Source organism: Phocoena sinus, chromosome 8 (genome assembly GCF_008692025.1).
Source record: "Phocoena sinus isolate mPhoSin1 chromosome 8, mPhoSin1.pri, whole genome shotgun sequence".
NCBI classification, from domain to species: domain Eukaryota; kingdom Metazoa; phylum Chordata; class Mammalia; order Artiodactyla; family Phocoenidae; genus Phocoena; species Phocoena sinus.
Window position 1 is genome coordinate 28,995,665 of NC_045770.1, and position 24,441 is coordinate 29,020,105.

The following is a 24,441-nucleotide window of genomic DNA, read 5'->3' on the forward strand; positions in this document are numbered from 1 at the left end:
TTATTTGAGGAATTTCACCTACTTTCTCAAGAATAAGACAAAAATTTTCTCTAACAGATTTTATAATTTTTGTATGGCTTGCCCATTTCTGTGTAACATATTACATTTTCCTTCTTTTTTGTATTTCATGAATAAAATTAAGAAAAGCAGAAGAAAAATATGCTCCCCTCCATTTTTATGATTCGTGGCCTTTATACTGTTTTGCATTAGCAAATACTTTTATCAGAGCAAGCAAAAGTGCAAATTGAAGGGAACTGCCCCACCACAGACACACCATGCACCTCTTCCTTCTCCTTTCTTTTCTTCTGGAAGGTTCAGGTCCCTTGGCCTCAAGCCTCAAACCCAGCAAAGAAGTATGAGAACTGAGGAGGGTAGCCGTCATGCCTTCACTTTTTTCTCACAAAACAAAAGCCTAGCCTAGAGCTGCTCACATAGTAGGCACTAGGTGGATACTTTGCTACAAGTTTAAACAAATTATGTGGTTGAAGTAGCCTGTTTTCAAGTAGAAGTTGGTAACTCATCTCAACAATGACAGAAATGTTTTCATGCAAAGTACTATTTGTGATGGCATTTTAAGGGGGTGATTCTTTTTTCTGATGATTGAGAGTGGTGCAGGAAGAAGGTGTTTGGGACTTTCGGAAAGCAAGTGTCTGAAATTTGCTGTAATATTACAATAGGCCCCACTCAGGAATGGTTAGTGCTTGGAGCAAGTACTATAGTTATGTTAAAATAAGAACAGAGCTGGTACAGGTCAAAGCCCAGTTGCTTACCAGTTGGACAGATTGAAACTATAAGCATCAGTTTCTTCATTTTATTGATAAAATAAGGACAATAGCAATACCTTCTCATAGAGTTGGGGTGGGCATTCTTAGAAAAGTCTGTGTAAAGGACTTAGCACAAATAAAGAATACAATTACTACTCTACAAATACATTATCATTATTAAATTTTTACTGAAGTGTCAGAGTAGCCTCTATATAACATTAGCCTCTGTGAACTGTTTGGGACCTGGATCCTAACCATTTAGTGACCACCCTGTTTATTCCTGGCATTGTTCTAGAAGTTTCATGTTCTTTTCCCAGCAACACTAACCAGTAGATGTTATTATATCCTCATCACAGGAAAAACAGAGAATTGCAAAGTCTCAGTTTCTGGTTATTGCAAAAATGTTCATGTACTGCATTTTAAAGGTTTGGAAATGCCTCTATATGTGACAAATCACGTCTTGAAAGAATATAATAAAACTTTCTTTGTAATTACTATAATATAAAAACTGTTGATGTACTAATACCTTAATAAATGCCTCAATATGTGCAGCATGTTTGGTAGAAGTACATGGCCTGATGTGCTTATGACTTTATTTTGAAACCATATGAGCTATCATTCTAAGAATTACACAAAGAATCAACAACTCTGTTGAGTGTGCGGCTCTGGCTGAAGTCTGGGGCAAACATTTTGACCTCATTTACACTCTCATTCAAGAGTAGAGTAGTGATGGTTTCCAGAAGTACTGTAAGGGATGACTTGTTGAAGAACAAAATGATTTAATATAAAAAGCTGTGTTAAGAGGAAATAAATAGTGACCTCACTTAAGTCACCTTGTAATTATTCAAATCCTAACCATATAATCCATCTCCTTTTGGCCAGTCTGATCACATCACTACTCCTTAGCACAACTGGAGTTTTATACCTATTGGAGAACGAGTTTTAAACCACTGGATAAAATTTTACCATGGACGTCATCTCCCATAATTACATCCTACACCAGTCCTGTGTTCAAATGTGGGCCTAGTTACAAAAGATAGCTTGAATTGTTGTCCAGGTTATTAAATATTGACCATTCTTGAATGAGGCAACTTAATCGCAATCCTGGAAACCTCTACAGAATAAGACACTTGTAAAAGATGCTTTTTGAATGACTGCATACATGATACGTATTGAATGAAAGGACCTGTATCTTCTATGTATCCTCTCTCATTCCAAGCTGAGTACCCTGCATTTAGTAGAGTCTGAAAATGTTTGCTGAATGAAGAAATGAAGTGTGGGGACTATTGGTAACTGCAATTTGTCCATTGCTTCCTTTTCCTCATTCTAGGATGAAATCGAGTTGAATAAATACACCATTTGCATTTCTTATTTTTCATTAACATTTGGTTTTAAGTTACACAATAAGTGCAATGCTTTCCAGTTGCAGTTTTTCCATCATTCCTGATATATTGACCAATACCCCCATTATGGTAGCTATAGATAAGAGAGCTGCTTTTCTTTTTCTCTTTTACAATCTTGTAGCCTTTTTTTTGTTTTTGTTTTTGTTCTTGCAGGGAAAATATGATAGTTATTAAACATTTGGATCCTTGAACAAGTGCTTAGGGAAAACTCAAATTGTGGCTCGATTTATAACTTCAATTCTTAATTTTAGATTGAAATTATTACTTTTTCAAGGTACACATTACAAAAACTTAACTGCAGTAATATGTGGAGTTTTAGAACTTAATGCTAGATTCTTTAAGTGCCTTAGTAATTATCTTGGGAAATGTTTAGGCACATCTGCAGATTGTATTACTTTTTTCATGCCACTGGGGGAGTATTGAATGAATTATTGTTTCAGAGTATGGGTTTTGAAATAATCTGTTCCAGGACTAAGAGCACTAACTCACATTTTTATCTCATATATCAGTAAGAGAGATTTGCTTTCAATCATGAAATATATGAAGAGATAAGTATGATACTAGAGATTGTAGGATGCTTCCTTCTAAAGATTGGAGCTGTATATCCGGCCTTTCCAAACATTAACAGTAATGGAGATTGCATGTGCAGATATTCATTACAGAGATGATAGGTTTTTCTGTGGAGTGTGTTTTATAGACCAAATCTTAAGGAAAATGGTGAGAATATTTCTTACATATCAAATTTGCTTCAGCTACAAAAATTAAATCTTTCTCTCTTTCTCCTCCTCTAATTTTCTTTGTCTTTTTTTGTCTCTAAACAGTCAGTGATAATGTGACAAGAAATAGATATTATAATGGGAATTTTAGATGTAGGTGGCAGAGTCTTGCTGTGAATGAAAGCAGGAGCTTGTAAATCTCCCACCAACCTCCTTTTTATAGGGCCCAGACTAGAGTTGAGCAGGCTGCCCACTTCAGTGGGAAGAGTGATTTCCAATAGTCAAAACCTTTTCTGTTTATAATTTACACATAATTCTTTTTTTTAACTTTTTATTTTATATTGGAATATAGCTGATTAACAATGCTGTGATAGTTTGAGGTGCACAGCAATGTGACTCAACCATAAATATACATGTATCCATTCTCCCCCAAACTCCCCTCCTATCACCTCCTGTCTGTACTGTGATAGGTGCTGGATATACAGCATTTCAGAAATAAACATCTAATTCTTGCAACCATGGAGATTATAGTTTAGATAGGTGACATACAACAAACAAAAATGAATAAATATACTGAAATGAGAGAGTAGTGGGATTAATTTAGGTTAGGTGGATTGTTGGATAAGGTGTTTGAGGGTATAATTAAACTGAGATCTGAAGAGTAAGTAGAAGTGAGTGAGGTTAAGAATAGAGGGTAGAGAGAAAAAACCCAGGCCCAATTGGAAACGACCCAGAGAAAGGATCATTGAAGTCTTAAGGCCAAGAGAGCGCCATTGTAGTGCTGACCACTAGGGAATAACATTTCTCAGTTTCTACGTCATTGGCTCCCTGTTAACCGGGATGGTTGAGAAGTCAGAGGCCTGCAATGCGAGTCACAAGAGAGGCTAGAATGGGATTTCCACTGAGATGGAAGTAGGCTCTGTGCAGAAGTCCCAGAAGACACGAACAAGAAGAGTTTCAGACAACAGAAAATAATCCTAAGCGACTGTGCAGTGGGTTTCCATTAAACGTGATTTTTGCTGGATTTGGAGGATGTAAAGTTGTAAGCATTAAATCTTTGAATGAGATTCATCACTCTGAAGATGGCAGAGGAGTAAGACCTGGAGATCACCTTCCTCCCCACAAATACATCAAAAATACATCTGCATGTGGAACAACTCCTACAGAACACCTACTGAACACTGGGAGAAGACCTCAGACTTACCCAAAGGCAAGAAACTCACCACATACCTGGCCGTGTGGCTGACAGGGTCTTGGTGCTCTGGCCAGGTGTGAGGCCTGAGCCTCTGAGGTGGGAGAGCTGAGTTCAGGACATTGGTCCACCAGAGACCTCCTGGCCCCTCATAATATCAGTTGGCAAGAGCTCTCCCAGAGACTCCATCTCAATGCTAGGACCCAGCTCCATTCAATGAACAGCAAGGTCCACTGCTGGACACCCCATGCCAAACAACTAGCAAGACAGGAACACAACCCCACCCATTAGCACAGAGGCTGCCTAAAATCATAATAAATTCACAGACACCACAAAACACACCACTGGACATGGTCCTGCCCACCAGAAAGGCAAGATCCAGCCTCATCCATCAGAACACAGGCACAAGTCCCCTCTACCAGGAAGCCGACACAACCCACTGAACAACCTTACCCACTGGGAGCAGACAACAAAAACAATGGGAACTATCAACCTGCAGCGTGTGAAAAGGAGGCCCCAAACACAGTAAGTTAAACAAAATAAGAAGACAGAGAAATACACAGCAGATGAAGGTGAAAGGTAAAAACCAACCAGACCAAAGAAATGAAGAGGAAATAGGCAGTCTACCTGAAAAAGAATTCAGAGTAATGATAGTAAAGATGATCCAAAATCTTGGAAATAGAATGGAGAAAATACAAGAAATGTTAAACAAGGACCTAGAAGAACTAAAGAGCAAACAAACAATGATGAACAACACAATAAATGAAATTAAAAATTCTCTAGAAGGAATAAATAGCAGAATAACTGAGGCAGAAGAAAGGATAAGTGACCTGGAAGGTAAAATAATGGAAATAGCTACCACAGAGCACAATAAAGAAAAAATATGAAAAGAATTGAGGACAGTTTCAGAGACCTCTGGGACAACATTAAACTCACCAACATTCAAATTATAGGGATCCCAGAAGAAGAAAAGAAAAAGAAAGGGTTTGAGAAAATATTTGAAGAGATTATAGTTGAAACCTTCCCTAATATGGGAAAGGAAATAGTGAATCAAGTCCAGGAAGTACAGACAGTCCCATACATGATAAATCCAAGGAGAAACACGCCAAGACACATATTAATTAAACTATCAAAAATTAAATACAAAGAAAAAATATTAAAAGCAGCAAGAGAAAAGCAACAAATAACATACAAGGGAATCCCCATAAGGTTAACAACTGATCTTTCAGCAGAAACTCTGAACGCCAGAAGGGTGTGGCAGGACATATTTCAAATGATGAAAGGGAAAAACCTACAACCAAGATTACTCTACCCAGCAAGAATCTCATTCAGATTCGATGGAGAAATTAAAACATTTACAGACAAGCAAAAGCTAAGAGAATTCAGCACCACCAAACCAGCATTACAACAAATGCTAAAGGAACTTCTCTAGCAGGAAACACAAAACAAGGAAAAGACCTACAATAACAAACCCAAAACAATAAGAAAATGGTATTAGGAACCGACGTATCGATAATTCCCTTAAATGGAAATGGATTAAATGCCCCAACCAAAAGACATAGACTGGCTGAATGGATACAAAAACAAGACCCATATATATGCTGCCTACAAGAGACCCACTTCAGACCTAGGGACATGTACAGACTGAAAGTAAGGGGATGGAAAAAGATATTCCATCCAAATGGAAATCAAAAGAAAGCTGAAGTGGCAATTCTCATATCAGACAGCATAAACTTTAAAATAAAGACTATTACAAGACTCAAAGAACACTACGCAATGATCAAGGGATCATTCCAAGAAGAAGTTATAGCAATTGTAAATATTTATGCACACAATATAAGACCACCTCAACACATAAGGCAAATGCTAACAGCCATTAAGGGGGAAATTGACAGTAACACAATCATAGTAGGGGACTTTAACATCCCACTTTCACCAATGGACAGATCATCCAAAATGAAAATAAATAAGGAAACACAAGCTTTAAATGACACGTTAAACAAGATGGACTTAATAGATATTTGTAGGAAATTCCATCCCAAAATAACATAATACATTTTCCTCTCAAGTGTTCATGGAACATTCTCCAGGATAGATCATATCTTGGGTCACAAATCAAGCCTTGGTAAAATTAACAAAATTGAAATCGTATCAAGTATCATTTCTGACGAAAGTGCAATGAGACTAGATATAAATCACAGGAAAAAATCTGTAAAGAATACAAATACATGGAGGCTAAACAATACTAAATAACGAAGAGAACACTGAAGAAATCAAAGAGGAAATCAAAAAATACCAAGGAACAAATGACAATGAAAACACTACAACCCAAAACCTATGGGATGCAGCAAAAGCAGTTCTAAGAGGGAAGGTTATAGCAGTACAATCCTCCCTCAAGAAACAGGAAACATCTCAAATAAACAACCTAACCTTACACCTAAAGCAATTAGAGAAAGAAGAACAAAAATACCAGAAAGTCAGCAGAAAGAAAGCAAGAAATCATAAAGATCAGGCCAGAATTAAATGAAAAAGAAATGAAGGAAATGATAGCAAAGGTCAGTAAAACTAAAAGCTGGTTCTTTGAGGAGATAAACAAAATTGATAAACCATTAGCCAGACTCATCAAGAAAAAAAGGGAGAAGACTCAGTTCATCAGAATTGGAAAAGAAAAAGGAGAAGTAACAACTGACACTGCAGAAATACAAAGGATTATGAGATTATTACAAGCAACTATATACCAATAAAATGGACAACCTGGAAGAAATGGACAAATTCTTAGAAATGCACAACCTCCAGAGACTGAACCAGGAAGAAATAGATAATATAAACAGACCAATCACAAGCACTGAAATTGAAACTGTGATTAAAAATCTTCCAACAAACAAAAGCCCAGGACCAGATGGCTTCACAGGCAAATTCTATCAAACATTTATACAAGAGCTAACACCGATCCTTCTTAAAGTCTCCCAAAATATAGTAGAGGGCTGAACACTCCCAAACTCATTCTACAAGGCCACCATCACCCTGATACCAAAACCAAGCAAAGATGTCACAAAAAAGAAAACTACAGGCCGATATCACTGATGAACATAGATGTAAAAATCCTCACCAAAATACTAGCAAACAGAATCCAACAGCACATTAAAAAGATCATACACCATGATCAAGTGAGGTTTATTCCAGGAATGCAAGGAGTCTTCAATATACGCAAATCAATCAATGTGATACACCATGTTAACAAATTGAAGGAGAAAAACCATATGATCATCTCAATAGATGAAGAAAAAACTTTTGACAAAATGCAAAACCCATTTATGATAAAATAAACCTCCAGAATGTAGGCATAGAGGGACCTTCCTTAACATAATGAAGACCATATACGACAAACCCACAGCTAACATCATCCTCAATGGTGAAAAACTGAAAGCATTTCCACTAAGATTAGTGACAAGACAAGGTTGTCCACTCTCAAAACTATTATTCAACATAGTTTTGGAAGTTTTAGACACAGAAATCAGAGAAGAAAAAGAAATAAAAGGAATCCAAATTGGAAAGGAAATAAAACTGTCACTGTTTGCAGATGACATGATACTTTACATAGAGAATCCTAAAGATGCTACCAGAAAACTACTAGAGCTAATCAATGAATTCGGTAAAGTAGCAGGATACAAAATTAATGCATAGAAATCTCATGCATTCCTGTACACTAATGATGAAAAATCTGAAAGAGAAATTAAGGAAACACTCCCATTTACCATTATAACAAAAAGAATAAAATACCTAGGAAAAAACCTACCTAAGGAGACAAAAGACCTGTATGCAGAAAACTATAAGACTCTGTTGCAAGAAATTAAAGATGATACGAACAGATTGAGAGATATGCCATGTTCCTGGAGTAGAAGAATCAATATTGTGAAAATGACTGTACGACCCAAAGCAATCTACAGATTCACTGCAATCCCTATCAAACTACCAATGGCATTTTTCACAGAACTAGGACAAAAAATTTCACAATTTGCATGGAAACACAGAAGACCCCAAATATCCAAAGCAATCTTGAGAAAGAAAAACAGAGCTGGAGGAATCAGGCTCCCTGACTTCAGACTATACTACAAAGCTACAGTAATCAAGACAGTATGGTCTGGCACACAAACAGAAATTTAGATTAATGGAACAGAATAGAGGGCCCGGAGATAAACCCATGCACATATGGTCACCTTATCTTTGATAAAGGAGGCAAGAATATACAATGGAGAAAAGATAGCCTCTTCAATAAGTGGTGTTGGAAAACTGGACAGCTACATGTAAAAGAAGAAATTAGAACACTTCCTAACACCATACACAAAAATAAACTCAAAATGGATTAGAGACCTAAATGTTAGACCGGACACTATAAAACTCTCAGAGGAAAACATAGGCAGAACACTCTGTGACATAAATCACAGCAAGATCCTTTTTGACCCACCTCCTAGAGAAAGGGAAATAAAAACAAAAGTAAGCAAATGGGACCTAAGGAAACTTCAAAGCTTTTGTGCAGCAAAGGAAACCATAAACAAGACAAAAAGACAACCCTCAGAATAGGAGAAAATATTTGCAAATGAAGCAACTGACAAAGGATTAATCTCTAAAATATACAAGCAGCCCTTGCAGCTCAATATCCAAAAAACAAACAACCAAATCCAAATATGGGCAGGATACCTAAATAGACATTTCTCCAAAGAAGATATACAGATCACCAACAAACACATGAAAGGATGCTCAACATGACTAATCATTTGGGAAATGCTATTCAAAAGTACAATGAGGTATCACCTCTCACCGGTCAGAATGTCCATCAGCAAAAATCTACAAACATTAAATGCTGGAGAGGGTGTGGAGAAAAGGGAACCCTCTTGCACTGTTTGTGGGTATGTAAATTGATGCAGCCACTATGGAGAACAGTATGGAGGTTCCTTAAAAAACTACAAATAGAACTACCATATGAACCAGCAATCCCACCACTGGACATATACCCTGAGAAAACCATAATTCAAAAAGAGTCATGTACCACAATGTTCATTGCAGCTCTATTTACAATAGCCGGGACTTGGAAGCAACCTAAGTGTCCATCAACAGATGAGTGGATAAAGACAATGTGGCACATATATACAATGGAATATTACTCAGCCATAAAAATAAATGAAATTGAGTTATTTGTTGTAAGGTGGATGGACCTAGAGTCAGTCATACAAAGTGAAGTAAGTCAGAAGGAGAAAAAGAAATACCATATACTAACACATATATATGGAGTCTAAAAGAAAAAAAGGTTCTGAAGAACCTAGGGGCAGGACAGGAAGAAAGACGGAGATGTAGAGAATGGACTTGAGGACATGGGAAGGGGTAAGGGTAAGCTGGGACGAAGTGAGAGAGTGGCATGGACATATATACACTACCAAATGTAAAATAGATAGCTAGTGGGAAGCAGCCACATAGCACAGGGAGATCAGCTCGGTGCTTTGTGACCACCTAGAGGGGTGGGATGGGGGCGTGGTAGGGAGATGCAAGAGGGAGGAGATATGGGTATATATGTATATGTATAGCTGATTCACTTTGTTATACAGCAGAAACTATCACACCATTGTAAAGCAATTATACTCCAAGAAAGATGTTAAAAAAAAAAAAGAATAGAGGGAAGACATTTCTAGGTAGAGGAATCTACAAGAAAAAGAAATATTAGTTAGGAAAGATCTTGATGCATTTGAATAATTGACAGGACACCAGTTTTGTTGGTGTGCTGTGAGCTGAAAGCAGGATTGGAAACCTAGGCTAGAGTCAGATCATGCAAAGTTTTGTGGGTGTATTTAGGAGTTCTAATTTTGTTTTCAATTTAGTAGAAAGCCTTCTTGAACTGTAAAAAGGAGAGCACCATAACCTGATGTACTTTTTAAGACTATCACTTGGCAGTGTGGGTTGGAAGGGGGAAAGTGCATGGGAGAAACCACCCAGGAGACTATTGCATTTGTGCATGTAAGGGATGATGTCATGACTAAAGTTGTGGCAGTACAGTTGGAGAAAATAAAACTGAAAAAGAATACATGGGTATAGGTGTAGTAATAGATTAGATGAGACTTGGCAAACCATTGGATGAGGATGGTGAGAGAGAGGGAGATCTCAGAGTTGAAGCTTAGATTTTTTTTGTCCTGAGCAACTGGGTAGATTAATGCTATTTACTGAACAGGAAGACATGCTTTGAGGGGAAAGGTGAAGAGTTTAACTTAGAAAAAGGTAAATCTGGGATACTTCTGTCTCAGGTGGGTTTTGGGACATATTATTGTGGTCCTCAGGTATAAATTTTGGCATTCTTAGCACAGAAATTATATTGTATGGGTGAGACAACCTAAGGAGACTATATGCAGAGAGAGAAGTAGAAGGGGACAGGATTGATTACCAAAGAATTCCAACATTTAGAGTTTGGTTAGAGGAGGAAGAGCCAACAGATGCTACCGAACGATGGGTTGGGGAAGACACAAGAGGCAAGAAGATGGTCAAGAAGCTAAGCTGAGTCACTGACTAAGAAAGAGATTATGTCAAGATAGAGCGGGTGGCTAACGTGCCAAACGCTGCTGAAAAGGCTGCTAACTTAGGAATCAAAGCAAGTCCAATTACATTTAACAACGTGAAGATCATTTGGTGTGTAAGATAAGAAGAATTGGTGAAGTTATGGAGGCTGATGCAAGGCTGGATGGAGGTCAAGAATGAGTGGGGAGGGAGAGCGTTGACAACATGTGTAGATAACTCTTTAAGGATTTTTTTCTCTGAAAAGGAGTAGAGAAATTGGAAAGTGGGCAGTAGCTGGAGGAGATTGTGAGACTAAGAGGATTCTTTTTTTTTTTTTTTTTGCGGTACGCGGGCCTCTCACTGTTGTGACTTCTCCCGTTGCGGAGCACAGGCTCTGGACACGCAGGCTCAGCGGCCACGGCTCATGGGCCCAGCCTCTCCGCGGCATGTGGGATCCTCCCAGACCGGGGCACGAACCCGTGTCCCCTGCACCGGCAGGTGGACTCTCAACCACTGTGCCACCAGGGAAGCCTAAGGATTCTGTTTTAATATGGGAGATGCTAGAATCAAAAGAGAGAGCTTAACCCTTAGAGCGAAGACCTTGCAAAGAGAATTAATCAGTGAGAGTCAGAGGTGTGTGAGGAACTGGCCTTCATTAAGAAAGGAGAAGGGGAAGATGGGTGGAGACCCATAACATTTTGTAATTTGGTGATGCAATTAGGTGAAGGGTGAAAGGGTTTGGAAGGTTTGAGGAAGAAAGAAGCAAGCTTACTAGGAGAATATTATGAAAAGTGTACCCATTTGAGAACTATTCCACAGAATCTTGATGTATAAAATTGGTAAAAGGAGGGAGGCTTTGTTTCAAGAAGAGGGGGAGGAGCAGCGTTTTGCCCACTCAGTTTGCTTGGCACTACTGGGGCAGCCTCAGAGGAACACTCAGGCTCCGAAGCACTTCATTTAAAAACACTGACTCTAGGGAAAATGTTCCTGGCAAAGCATATAGAATTCCCAGTGAAAAATCAAGTTCTAGAAGAGCTGCTGGCTTGTGAAACTCAGAGCATTTAGGTTCAGCTGACAGAAAGCAAGATGAATATCCATACTTGGGACCTGGGAGACCACAGAGTGGGGAAGAGAGCCACTCAGAAGGCACTGGGGAAACAACCGAGGCAAACTCCATCTACTTTATAATTTTGTAGTAGCTTGAACTTGCTTTTTTTAAGCAATTGTTTAATGTCACAGGAAAATGTTGGACCTGCATGTTCTCAGCCCTCCTGTGGAGTGACTCATTCTCTTCTTGGGTCAACCTTAAAAACATGAGAGGGAATGAGAGTGCAGGACACATTTTTAAAATCCCAAGATGATGTTTTGGGTTTTCCCTATAACCAGTATTGATTTTCTACTTTTTGTGTAATTCAGCACATTTATCTTGTCAGAAAAAGCTAACACCATTGAGGTACCTTTTTTAAAAAGGGGATTACATTTCTCAAACTTTTGATAATAATTACTTATGCATGTGCCAGTGATATCATTTTCTTTCAGGAAGATCAGAATCTGTGCTTTTTTTTTTCTGAAGACATGTGTTAATTATTTTTAAAAAAGTAAGAATTCTTTTTTTTACTTATAGTAAAGCTATAATTATTAATTATAAAAACATGTCCTTTTGGCAGTGACGTTTTCTAATCTGTGAGGAAAGCTATTATTTTTCAGAATATCATTCTAAGTGATTTTAAAATGGTAAAAATAATGGGTCAAGTTTACTGTCTGTTTTGCTGTCTTTGTACTTGGGGTTCCGGATAGTGCAGGGCTCTGGGGAGTTCTGCTGGGTGTGAGCACAGGCACTTTTCTCTTTTGTAAAATGTGAATTATAAAATTACCTTTCTCACAAGGTTGTTCTATGGATTTAATGAGTTCATATACCCAAAACACTTCAGCTACTGCCTGGTAAGCAGTAGACAAAAGCTAGTTTAAACATATGAAAAAGCTACAGAACCCAATGGGAGGCCACATGATATCAATGAAAACTCATTGTCTTTGAGTCAGACTTACAGAGATTCAAATTCTGGCACTGTCGTTTATTAGCTGTGTGATCTTGGGAATGACACCTTCCTCTCTGAGCTTCAGCCTACTTAATCTTACTAACTGCGTGACCCTACTTTTTCTCTAAGCTTTAGTTTCTTCATCTTCAACTAGAAATAGTCATCCTTCCTTCATTGGGCTGATGTGACAATTATGTGGGATAATGTGTAGAAAATATATGGAAAAACATCATATATAAGGTTTGTTTAACAGTTGCCAGGGATGCTTACATAAGGTCAGCCTCTCCTTTATTGCCAGCCAGATTTGCTTCCATCCTGACAGATATGACTGTAGCTATTTCTGACAGCTTACTCAATCCTCATGATCTGTTGCACCTACAAGTCCCTGCATATTAGATCATTTTTGCAATGAGGTGTAGATTTTGGAAAAAGTCAAAATCAAGGTTATGAAGCCATTAGTTATATAATGATAATTGTCATTTTGTTTTACATAAACAGTATGGGCTTTATGCTAAGTACATAAAACCAAACTCCTAAGGAGTAAATCTTAGTTCATTCCTCATTCAAGGGCAACCTTGGGAACCTTTCAGCAGCTGTGAAAACTGACTCATTAACGACAACTTGTTAGCCTTTCTCCAGCAAGTGCATGTCTCAGACTGTTGTTGCTGCAGTGAATCAAATGTGAATCAGTTTAGGATACATACCCTAGAGGCTATAAGCTCAATCACACTGGGTAAAGTGTTTACTGTGACTAGCTCTATCTGGGTCATGTAAAAATAGAGAAGGGCTGAAATATGGAAAAGTATGGAATGGAGGACGCATCTCTTCTTTAGATACAAATTCAGGATGTTGTGGTACCTATCTCTTAAAAGAAAAGGAATTCATAGTTAAATCTATAGTTTAATACTATATACATATGTACTTTATATACTATGTATATCCTTTTTTAAGAAAGGAAAGGCAATTATCAACATGATTTTAATTTTTAAATACATTCAACTGAAAAAACATTTATAAAATTATTTCTGCAATATGCTTACACACATATAAGCAAGCATGGTTTTGGCTAAAGACTGTTAGTGACTAATTTACAATGCTTCTTTCTTTTCATACCCTAGGCATCAGCTGTATATCTGTGGAAATTACATTGTTTTAGCTGGCTTAGAGGCCCTGGGGAATGCTTTAGGATTTCAACATTAGACCTGGTGTTTTGCCTAAGGGGCTTCTGAGAGACTAGTCACAGGCCAAGTTACTATATGTGTTTTAAAGCCTTAATATAAGCTACATCATAGGCACTGTGACTGCTGCAGCGTCCATAGCCTCAGTTCCTGGGTGAGACCCAGCAGATCAATAAAGTGCACATTCCAGGCAGAGTTGGGAGAAGGCTCTTGCTTAGCCGTGAGCCTGCCTCAGAAACGGGACACAAACAGAGAAAGAGTCATTTATTCCATTTCGATGCCTTTCTCCATTGCAGGCAAATGTTTCTTGAAACGTTATATTTTTTAAAATAGTGTTGTGGGTTTTTTTCTTTTCAATTAATGCAAAATTTTCCACAATGCCTTGTTCTGCTATACCTTAGTTTTTAGCACTGAAAGTGACCTCATAATGCTGAATTTTAGATGGAAAATTTGAAAGCCACAAACCCAAATGTGAAAACAGAAAATTGATTTCTGTAAGATTCATAGCTTGTTATTGTTGCTGGTGTCATAATATGGTTCCAAGTGTTTTGGGGGAAAAAAGAAAGGAAATATAATTTAAGATGTCTTCTTTCTTTTCTACCTTTCATTTCTGTCTTTTGAGGAAGAGATGACACTGCAATCAATCTTCTAAAAATTACATTATAGATTTGATTGATAAGGACATTAATAGTTTGTCAATATTGATCTCAATTAATTTGGGGCAGGGAGTTGTATGTTCTACTCTATTGTCTGGATCTCAGGCAGGTGAACTAACTCTTAAATCTCTGTATCTAGAGAGAGTGGACAGCTCCAAGAGAATCTGTACAATTTGTGCTTCTTTTGCTATATTATGGTAGGTATGTTACTGATAAGTTGTATTAATTTTGTTATGACAGATAGATTATGCTTCACATATATCATGGAGACTTTTATTTAAAGCACTCTTTAGTAAATTCTTTCTTAAAGTTAGGAAGGCCGCATCTTGTGATAGGAAGTGAATAAAATTTCAAGTCTAGGTGCTCTCATCGGCTGGCCAAGCGTAGACATGCATCTTCACCTTGCTGAGACCCATTTCCTCATCTACAAAGTGGAGACAATAATTTCCCATGAGGGTTGGTGAGGATCAATTGATGTGATTCTTGCAATAGCACTTGGTAAACTCTAAATCGTGAGCTGATATGATTAAAGTTCTATGTGATATTATTTTATTTTTACAATTAAATTTTTACTTTGTATAAACTTGGGATTTCCAACATGAAAACTGCATGGAAAAGGCATAATCTCCTGCACCTGGAATGCTGTGTTCACCTCCTAACTGTTTCTTAACAGTGTTGCTTTCAGCCATTTCAGCTTTGGCAGTACAGTGACTGCCTCCTAAGGGTTCAAGCTCTGTATGCTCCTCAGAGGAGAGAAGACATTCTTTTGACTCTTCTTTTTCCTAATCCCTGTGGTTCCAAGTCCAGTGTAAATTAATGCACTGACACTCAAATGAACTCTGATTTTTATCACCTATTCAAATTGTTCCTATATTTCAGGGTCCTGCTCAGAACCTCATCTTTCATGAAATAGTCTCGGATGACTCCAAAGTCCATGGCCTGCTTCATGTTTGAAGACAGTCTTTGATTCCCAGTTTACCACTTATGGATGCACATGTTTATTACTGTCTAATGAGCTGATTTGTGTTGCATCCCTAACATTATCTTTTGGAGTTCCTTAAAGATACAAGTAACATCCTATAATTATTTTGTTTCCCTGCTCGATGTTTTTTTTACTATAGCTCTTTATTCCACTTTGATGCTCATGCTTTGAGCATGATGTAGCTAATGGGCAGTTGCACCCTTAGCACTTTCCTGGATGTAGAGGGAGGACTTTTGGATCAGCAAGCACTAAGAGTGCTTACCCAGCTGAGAGAGTAATCTGGCTGTTCTGATACCTCTTAGCCTCACTCATCCTCAAAGCTGATGTGGCTGACCCAGCTATTGGTCCACGAAGATCTAAACATTCTCCATCACTGTTGCCTGTGGGTCCTTCCCACAGTTGCCTACTTTGTTGGAGCAGTCTGCCTTCCCTTCTCCCAGAGAGCAGGTGTTGGTTACTCAGGCACATGTGAATAACAAGCTGTAGTATCCAGACAAGGATACAAACAAACAATTCAATCTTAATTTGGGACTCTCATATTTAAAAAACATGATATCCCTTAAATTTCAGAAATCTTTTCTGTGGTGGATCTGTGTATTCATGCATTTGCCCTTTGTATTGTTCTAAATAATGGGGTTTTCAGTATGAAGAGATGAACAGAGTGCTTAGAAGTAAATTGTTAAGCAGTCAATAAATAAATGATATTAAGCCCCATTGGGGTGTGTATAGATACTTGGTTTATATAATTCTCACCTTTGGAGAACTTTCAGTAAGGCAGAGTAAACATTATTATTTATTGAAATGTAATTATGAGTTTGTAAAATCTGTGTATGTGTGTGTGTATGTGTGAAAGCATACTGAGCACCCACCATGCACAAATGTTTGTACTAGCTGCACGTAACACAGAGGTAAACTAGACACAGGCTCTGCCTTAAAGGAACTCACTCTACTCACTCTGCTCATTTGCATATAGTCAAGAGGCAGTTGTTGGCCCAATGTAAAGGAAGCACAGAAAAAAACTGATTAATTCTATGGTGAAAAGAGATGTCTTCACAAAGAATGTGAAGCTTCAGTTTCCTGCAAATGGAAAAGTAAGCTTTCACTTATTTTTCCAAGGGTACTGTGTGAAAGGGTGTATAGCATGTTAAGGGAACAAGTTATTCAGTTTGACTGGACCAGGGAGAATGTAAGAAGCCATATCATGGAACTTTATTATTAACTAGCCCAGGCCTCCCTGCCAATTATTCCAAATAAAATCAGTGTAGGTCTCTTTAACAGGTAATGAATAACTACCCGCCTGGGACACAACACCAAGGCATTAACCAAACACCCAAATGGAAGCAGAGTTTCTTTGTGTTGGGGGTAAAATATTTCAAAAATTGTCCCTGTGCATCCTGAACCTAAGATTCTACTGAATCATTTAGGAAAAGATAAAGTGGTGAGCAAACAGTAATCTGTGGGTAAATGGACTTGCCTTTGGATTCTGTGTGGTCATAATATGATAATTTAGAAATAGATTTCATTTTTTAATACCATGTGTTAGATGTTAGATACACGGAAAAGATGAAGGAAAAAAGAGCCCTAAGAGCTGAGATGCAAAAGGAAAGCTGCTTTCTCTCTCACCCTCTTTCTCTCAATCAACTCAGTGATAGTCACTGCATTATAAGCTAAAGACCACCAATTCTGACTCTCTGTTTATAATTTATTCTTAAAGGATTTAGACACTACCTTTCCTGTGACTTGGAATTTGTTATAAGAACATTCTTTGGCACACAAGGGAAACTCTATCTGTTGCTGATACTGTGATATCTCTGTTTACATCTTGGTCTAAATATATACCTCGGTTTTCACTTCAATAAAATAATTTTGTTGAAATAAACATAGCAGAGTTCAGACCAAAGGATATTAACTCTAGGCAAACATATCACCCAAACACTAATAATACTCATTTTTTTTCAATTATCTGAAAGGTGAGTATTATTACAGTGTTTGGGTGATATGTTTGCCTAGAGTTAATATCCTTTGGTCTGAACTCTGCTATGTTTATTTCTAAGGTATTAACAACATGGAGAGGAAAATGGAATCATAAACATTTGTGCATTCCTATTTATAAAACTTGTTATAAAACTGCTTTTAAAATCTATACTTAGTTCTAATCTGTATTTTAACAGTAGTGGAATAGAGAAGATGTGTAGTCTCTTAAATATGAGATATCATTGATTTTAAGATGCACAATCAACTTAATAGCAGCTTTGGAGGAAGGGGGGAAAAAGGAAAGTATATGGCTCATTAAATGCACACACTTTTCTCTTTTTCCAAATTCACTCTAAAATTTGCTGCTTCTCCTGGCTTTATCTATACACCAGTGCTCAGGTACAAAATATGTGAGGGATCCCTGTTACCTCTTTCCTTCATCTCCCACATCTGCTTCATCACCAAGACCTGAAAGATACACTACATCACTGCTACTTTCACTGTCACCCCTCTAGTCCAAAGTAGCACAGTGTCTTGCCAGGAGAAAATCAGGAACCTTCTAGTTAATCTCTCCACATCCCTTGCCATGTTCTTTGCTGTCACTAGCCACCCCAGGTATTCATTATGCACAGAGACTCCAGAGGAGTGATATTTCAAAAAGGTATAAATCAAGTCACTGCCTGGTTAAACTCTACAGTAAGCTTCCTTCCCCTTAAAATCCAGCCACTCTATTATCCAAGACGTTAACTCAGTGGTTCAGGAAGTCCAGGGAGCCCTTGAGGCCTTTCTGGGGGTCCACGAGGTCAAAACCACTTTTTATCATCAAACCGATTCGTTATTTACTTGTTCTCACCTCATTCTCTCACATATATTCAGAGGAGGTTCCCAGAGGTCACATGACATGTGATATCACAACAGACTAAATGCAGAAGCACATATGAGAATCCAGCAGTCTTCTGTTAAGCCAGATATTAAATAGGTTTGCAAAAATATAAAACAATGCCACTCTTCTCACTGATTTTTTTGTTTAGGAAAAAAAAAGACTTCTCATAAAAATAGGATCTTTCTATGAATGCATAATGGGTTTGTTACTGCTATTTTAAGCAAATAAATAAATAAATATTTCGAAATGCCTCTGTTTGAACCTCTAACACGGTATATATATCATTATGTGTAACATACATAAACAAAAGCTATTTGGTATCTGCAGTAATTTTTAGGAGTGTAAAGGCAACACAGGTGTCCTTCAGTGAGTAAACTGGAAAACAAACTGTGGCCCAACCATACCTGGAACACTGTTCAGCAATTAAAAGGGAGGAACTGTTGAAACATGCCAGCAATTTGGGTGGACCACAAGGATATTATGCTGCGTGGAATCAAAAAGCCAATTTATATAGCATTCTCAAATTAAGAAAATTATAGAAAACATCCCTGGCTTCCAGGGGTTTTTACTGTGGTGATGGAACAGTTCTGTAATGATGGTGATGGTGGTTACACAAATCTACACATGTGATAAAACTTAATAGAAATACATAAAAAACGCAAACTGGTGAAATCTGAATAAGGTCTGCATTTGAGTTAATAGTATTCTACCAACACAGATTTCCTTGTTTTGAAATGTACTATAGTTATGTAAGTATTATCATTGCTGGAAGTGGTGGGGGGGGAGTGTACTATATTTAATATATTATATATATATAATATATTATTATATTAGTATTATAATATATAATATATTAGTATTTTATATTATTCAATATATTATTAATTCTGTATTAATTAAATATATATGTAATGTATAATGTAAAATTATATAATATAAAAAATGATTTTTGTATTTTATATATATAATTTATGTTCTTTTTTAGAGTATGAAGGAGCTCATAGAAAAAAATGTTGGAGAAACTGCCATAAATAAATCTGCCACCTGCCTGCCTTTTACATTTCAACCACACTCCTCTCTCTTCTGTATCCAGAGCTCAGGGCCTTTGTATCAGCACTTGCTTCTCCCTGGAAATCACATCCCACATCTCTTCAAGGCTGGTTCTGTCCCATCACTCAATCTCAGCATACACATCATTTTCTTGGAGAGAGCTTCACTGACCATGCTGCATTGAGCAGCTGCTCAGTCATGCTCTGTGCTCTCCACTCTTTGATTTTTAGCCTAATGCTTCCCACCCGCTGACGTTTCTTGTTTATGTTTTTCTGTTTTTTGTTTTTTTGTTTTTTGCGGTACGCGGGCCTCTCACTGTTGTGGCCTCTCCCACTGCGGAGCACAGGCTCCGGACGCGCAGGCTCAGCGGCCATGGCTCACGGGCCCAGCTGCTCCACAGCATGTGGGATCTTCCCGGACCGGGGCACAAACTCATGTCCCCTGCATCAGCAGGCAGACTCTAAACCACTGCGCCACCAGGGAAGCCCTATGTATTGTTTTGTTGCCTGTGAGCTGTGCTGTGAGCTCCATGAGTGCAAGCATCTTCTCTGAGCATGAACTGCTGTTCCCAGTGCATCAAATACTTGAAATAGTGTAGGAACTAGTTAAGTACTTGCTGAGTGAATACACTGATCCGTACAGGTTCTTCTTTCACTGTCACCTCAGAGTTTGAAGCTATGCTTTCTTCACATGCAGCTCTAAGTCTGAAGGGTTCAGTCAGTCAGTTCTCAGTTATTTGACTGCTTTTCATAACCTAAACGTGGAATCTTGACCCCTTTGGCACGTTCAGAATTGACAAAATTGTACTTTTGAGACACATTAAAGAATTCTGAAGCTATAACTGCATTTGCTCTCTTGTAAGACTAGCACTACAAACCCAAATGCCTGTCAGGCCATCTGTGTAAATTGAAAGGACTTTTTGGGATGGAGTACAGGATAGCAGGAACAAGGTCACCATATGGAAGTGATCAGAATGGCCAGATTCCTCATGAAGGCCAAGAATCTAGAATTCTGTAGATATCTATTAATTTTAGAATATTGTCAATTAATTTAAATTTTTAGAAAAAGCTGTGTGGGGGAAAATATCATGTATCTGTGCATCAGCTTTTATGGTTGTTCAGATTGTGGCCTGGATTAAATTTGTGGGTTTTATTTTCTGTATTACAACTGTAACTATATATGCCTGGCATAAATCACAACTACTTTGAAAATAATCTGGAAAGTTTAGATTAAAAAACCTGGTGATTCTCCTAAAGAAATGGAAATAAAAACAAAAATAAACAAATGGGACCTAATGAAACTTAAAAGCTTTTGCACAGCAAAGGAAAACATAAACAAGACAAAAAGTCAACCCTCAGAATGAGGGAAGATATTTGCAAATGAAGCAGCTGACAAAGGATTAATCTCCAAAATTTACAAGCAGCTCATGCAGCTCAATATCAAAAAAAACAAACAACCCAATCCAAAAATGGGCAGGATACCTAAATAGACATTTCTCCAAAGAAGATATACAGACTGCCAACAAGCACATGAAAGGATGCTCAACATCACTCAGTATTAGAGAAATGCAAATCAAAACTACAATGAGGTATCACCTCACATGAGTCAGAATGGCCATCATCAAAATATCTAGAAACAATAAATGCTGGAGAGGGTGTGGAGAAAAAGGAACCTTCTTGCACTGTTGGTGGGAATGTAAATTGATATAGCCACTATGGAGAACAGTACGGAGGTTCCTTAAAATACTAAAAATAGAACTACCATACGACCCAGAAATTCCACCACTGGGCATATACCCTGAGAAAACCATAATTCAAAAGTAGTCATGTACCAAAATGTTCATTGCAGCTCTATTTTCAATAGCCAGGACATGGAAGCAACCTAAGTGTCCATCAACAGATGAATGGATAAAGAAGATGTGGCACATATATACAGTGGAATATTACTCAGCCATGAAAAGAAATGAAATTGAGTTATTTGTAGTGAGGTGGATGGACCTAGAGTCTATCATACAGAGTGAAGTAAGTCAGAAAGAGAAAAACAAATACCGTATGCTAACACATATATATGGAATCTAAAAAAAAACAAACAAAAAAAAAGGTTCTGAAGAACCTAGGGGCAGGACAGGAATAAAGATGCAGATGTAGAGAATGAACTTGGGGACATGGAGAGGGGGAAGGGTAAGCTGGGACAAAGTGAGAGAGTGGCATGGGCATATATACTACCAAATGTAAAATAGATAGCTAGTGGGAAGCAGCCACATAGCACAGGGAGACCAGCTCAGTGCTTTGTGACCACCTAGAGGGGGCAGATAGGAAGGGTGGAAGGGAGATGCAAGAGGGAGGAGATATGGGGATATATGTATATGTATAGCTGATTCACTTTGTTCTACAGCAGAAACTAACACACCATTGTAAAGCAATTATACTCCAATAAAGACGTTTAAAAAAAAAAATATATATATATATATATATATATATATATATATATATATATATACACCACACACTATTCACAATAGGCCAGACATGGAAGCAACCTAAATGTCCATTGACAGATGAATGGATAAAGAAGATGTGGTACATATATACAATGGAATATTATTCATCCATAAAAAAAGAATGAAATAATGCCATTTGCAGCAACATGGATGGACTCAGAAATTATCATACTAGGTGAAGTAAGTCAGGAAGAGAAAGACAAGTATCATATGATATCACTTATATGTGGAATCTAAAAAAATACAAATGAGCTAATTTACAAAACCAAAATAGACACACAGATTTAGAAAACAAACTTATGGTTACCAAAGGGAAATGGGGGGAGGTATAAATTAGGAGTTTGAGATTAACGTATACACACTATTATATATAAAATAGATAACCAACAAGGACCTACTATATAGCACAGGGAACTCTATTCAATATCTTGTACTGACATTTAATTGATGAGAATGTAAAAAAAGAATATATATATATATATATATATATATATTTTATACGTATAACTGAATCACTGTGCTGTACACCTGAAACTAACTCCACACTGTAAATCAACTATACTTCAATTAAAAAAGTAATAAAAACTCAAACTCATTAAACAAAAACATGGTGATTGAATAATACATCTTTTCTTTGATGTATAAATCATTCAGTCCTACTTGTAGTTTCAGAATCCAATGACTACTTCTGAGAGACTTGGCATTTTCTATTGCTGTCAATGAACTTGTCCTTTATTCCAGTGCTAGTTTAGTGGGTAATTTATTTGATGGTATTATGCAATAATTAATTATATTAATTTATGTGACTCTCCTAATGGAAATAATAGTTTCAATTCAACAATAAATTTATACAGCGAAGTTCACATCTGTCTAGTCAGTCTCAGCTGGGTCACAGCTCACATGCCTGGTGTCAGACAAGTTTCTTTTGATGTTGATGGTAATAAACATTGGAAACTTTGAGACAAGTGCATCGTAAAATTGAGTCAATGTAGTTATTGTTAGTTGAGCTTCATTGAATTAGAAGACACTGAATTGCTGTTATTCAGAATATTCCCTGACTAGATCCTTTTCCTTTACTTAAATTTTTCATCCAGCAAGAGGTTGGGCAAGTTACCTTGACCCTTACCAAACCATCTAGTGGGAATACTCAGATTTGAGTAGCATGGGGGCCTACCATTTTCTACTTTTTATGGGTATATATATATATATATTTTTACATCCTATAACTGGAGTTCAAGTATTCATGAACTTTTAGCTTACTAAAATAAAGGTCTTAAAATAAATAAATAAATGTCCTATAGCAAAACATTTTGCACAGTAGAGTAGATGAATATATGATTGGTTTCTGAGAAAGCCAGAAAGAAAAGCAATTTCAATTTTATTATTAATAGAAGTATCAGTGTTATTAGTATTATTCTGAATCTTAGAACTATTAAAGAGAAGGCAAACCTAGAGGTAAGGTTACAAGATTTAGCAAATAAAAATACAGGACATCCACACTGGATTGGCCAGTGTCCCCCAGAGAAACAGAACGAACAGGGTACATTTACATATAAAGAGAGTTATAAGGAACTGGCTCACATGATTATGAAGGCTGAGACATCCCAAGATCTGCAGTCAGCAAGCTGGAGACCCAGGAGGACCAACAGTGTGGTTCCAGTGTGAGTCTGAAGGCCTGATGTCCAAGAAGAGCCTATGTTTCAGTTCGAGCCTGAAAAGACCAATGTCTTCAGTTCAAAAACCACTGAATACCAATGCCTCATCCTGAAGACAGTCAGGCAAGAGATGCTCCCACTTACTAGTTGGAATGTCAGCTTTTTGTTCTCTTTAGGCCTTCAACTAATTGGATGGGGCTACCCACATTAGGGCAGACAATCTGCTTTGTTCAATCTACAGATTTAGTTGTAATCTCATCCAAAAACACCCTCACACACACACCCAGAATAGTATTTGACCAAATATCTGGGTACCCCAGGACCTAGTCAATTTGACACAAAAATTAACCATCACACAGACTAATTTAAATTTCAGATAAACAATGAGTAATTTTTAGTATAAATATGTCCCATGCAATGTTTGGAACATAATTGAACTAAATAATTACTGCTTATCTGAAATTCAAATTTAACTGTGCTGTATCATATCTAACAACACTTCTCAGAGGATATTGGATTACCTTGTGCCCCTTCTTCTCAAAGTGGATGGACTGACTTGTCTGAGTGGCAGAATGTCAGGTAATACCTGAAACTCAGAACAGTATGAATGTATCTTCCTGCATGTGTCAGTGTTTTATTAAAAGTTTGAGGATACAGTTTAAGATTTTTCAGTCTTCCAAGACTGTCAAATGCATGTGTGATATGCATGTCGTAAAGCAACACAATCCAGTTTTTCTATGTTGGGACAATACCATATTTTGTTTGGTTGTTTTAAAACCTAGACAAATTTTCTGTGGAATTAGCAATTGGAGAAAGTGATACTTTTGTGTTGTCAGGAAATCTAATGGTATTAACATGAGCTTTAGAGTAAATGTGATCAGAGCTCTGGAAAATAACAGATAATGGAACTTCTGC

At 37.4% G+C, this 24,441-nt stretch overlaps 1 protein-coding gene across 4 annotated transcripts in view; it reads left to right on the plus strand.

Annotated features, from left to right (window-relative positions):
• PDGFD (platelet derived growth factor D) overlaps positions 1 to 24,441 on the plus strand; it is a 246,223-nt gene that overhangs the window by 61,770 nt on the left and 160,012 nt on the right. The window lies entirely within an intron of this gene.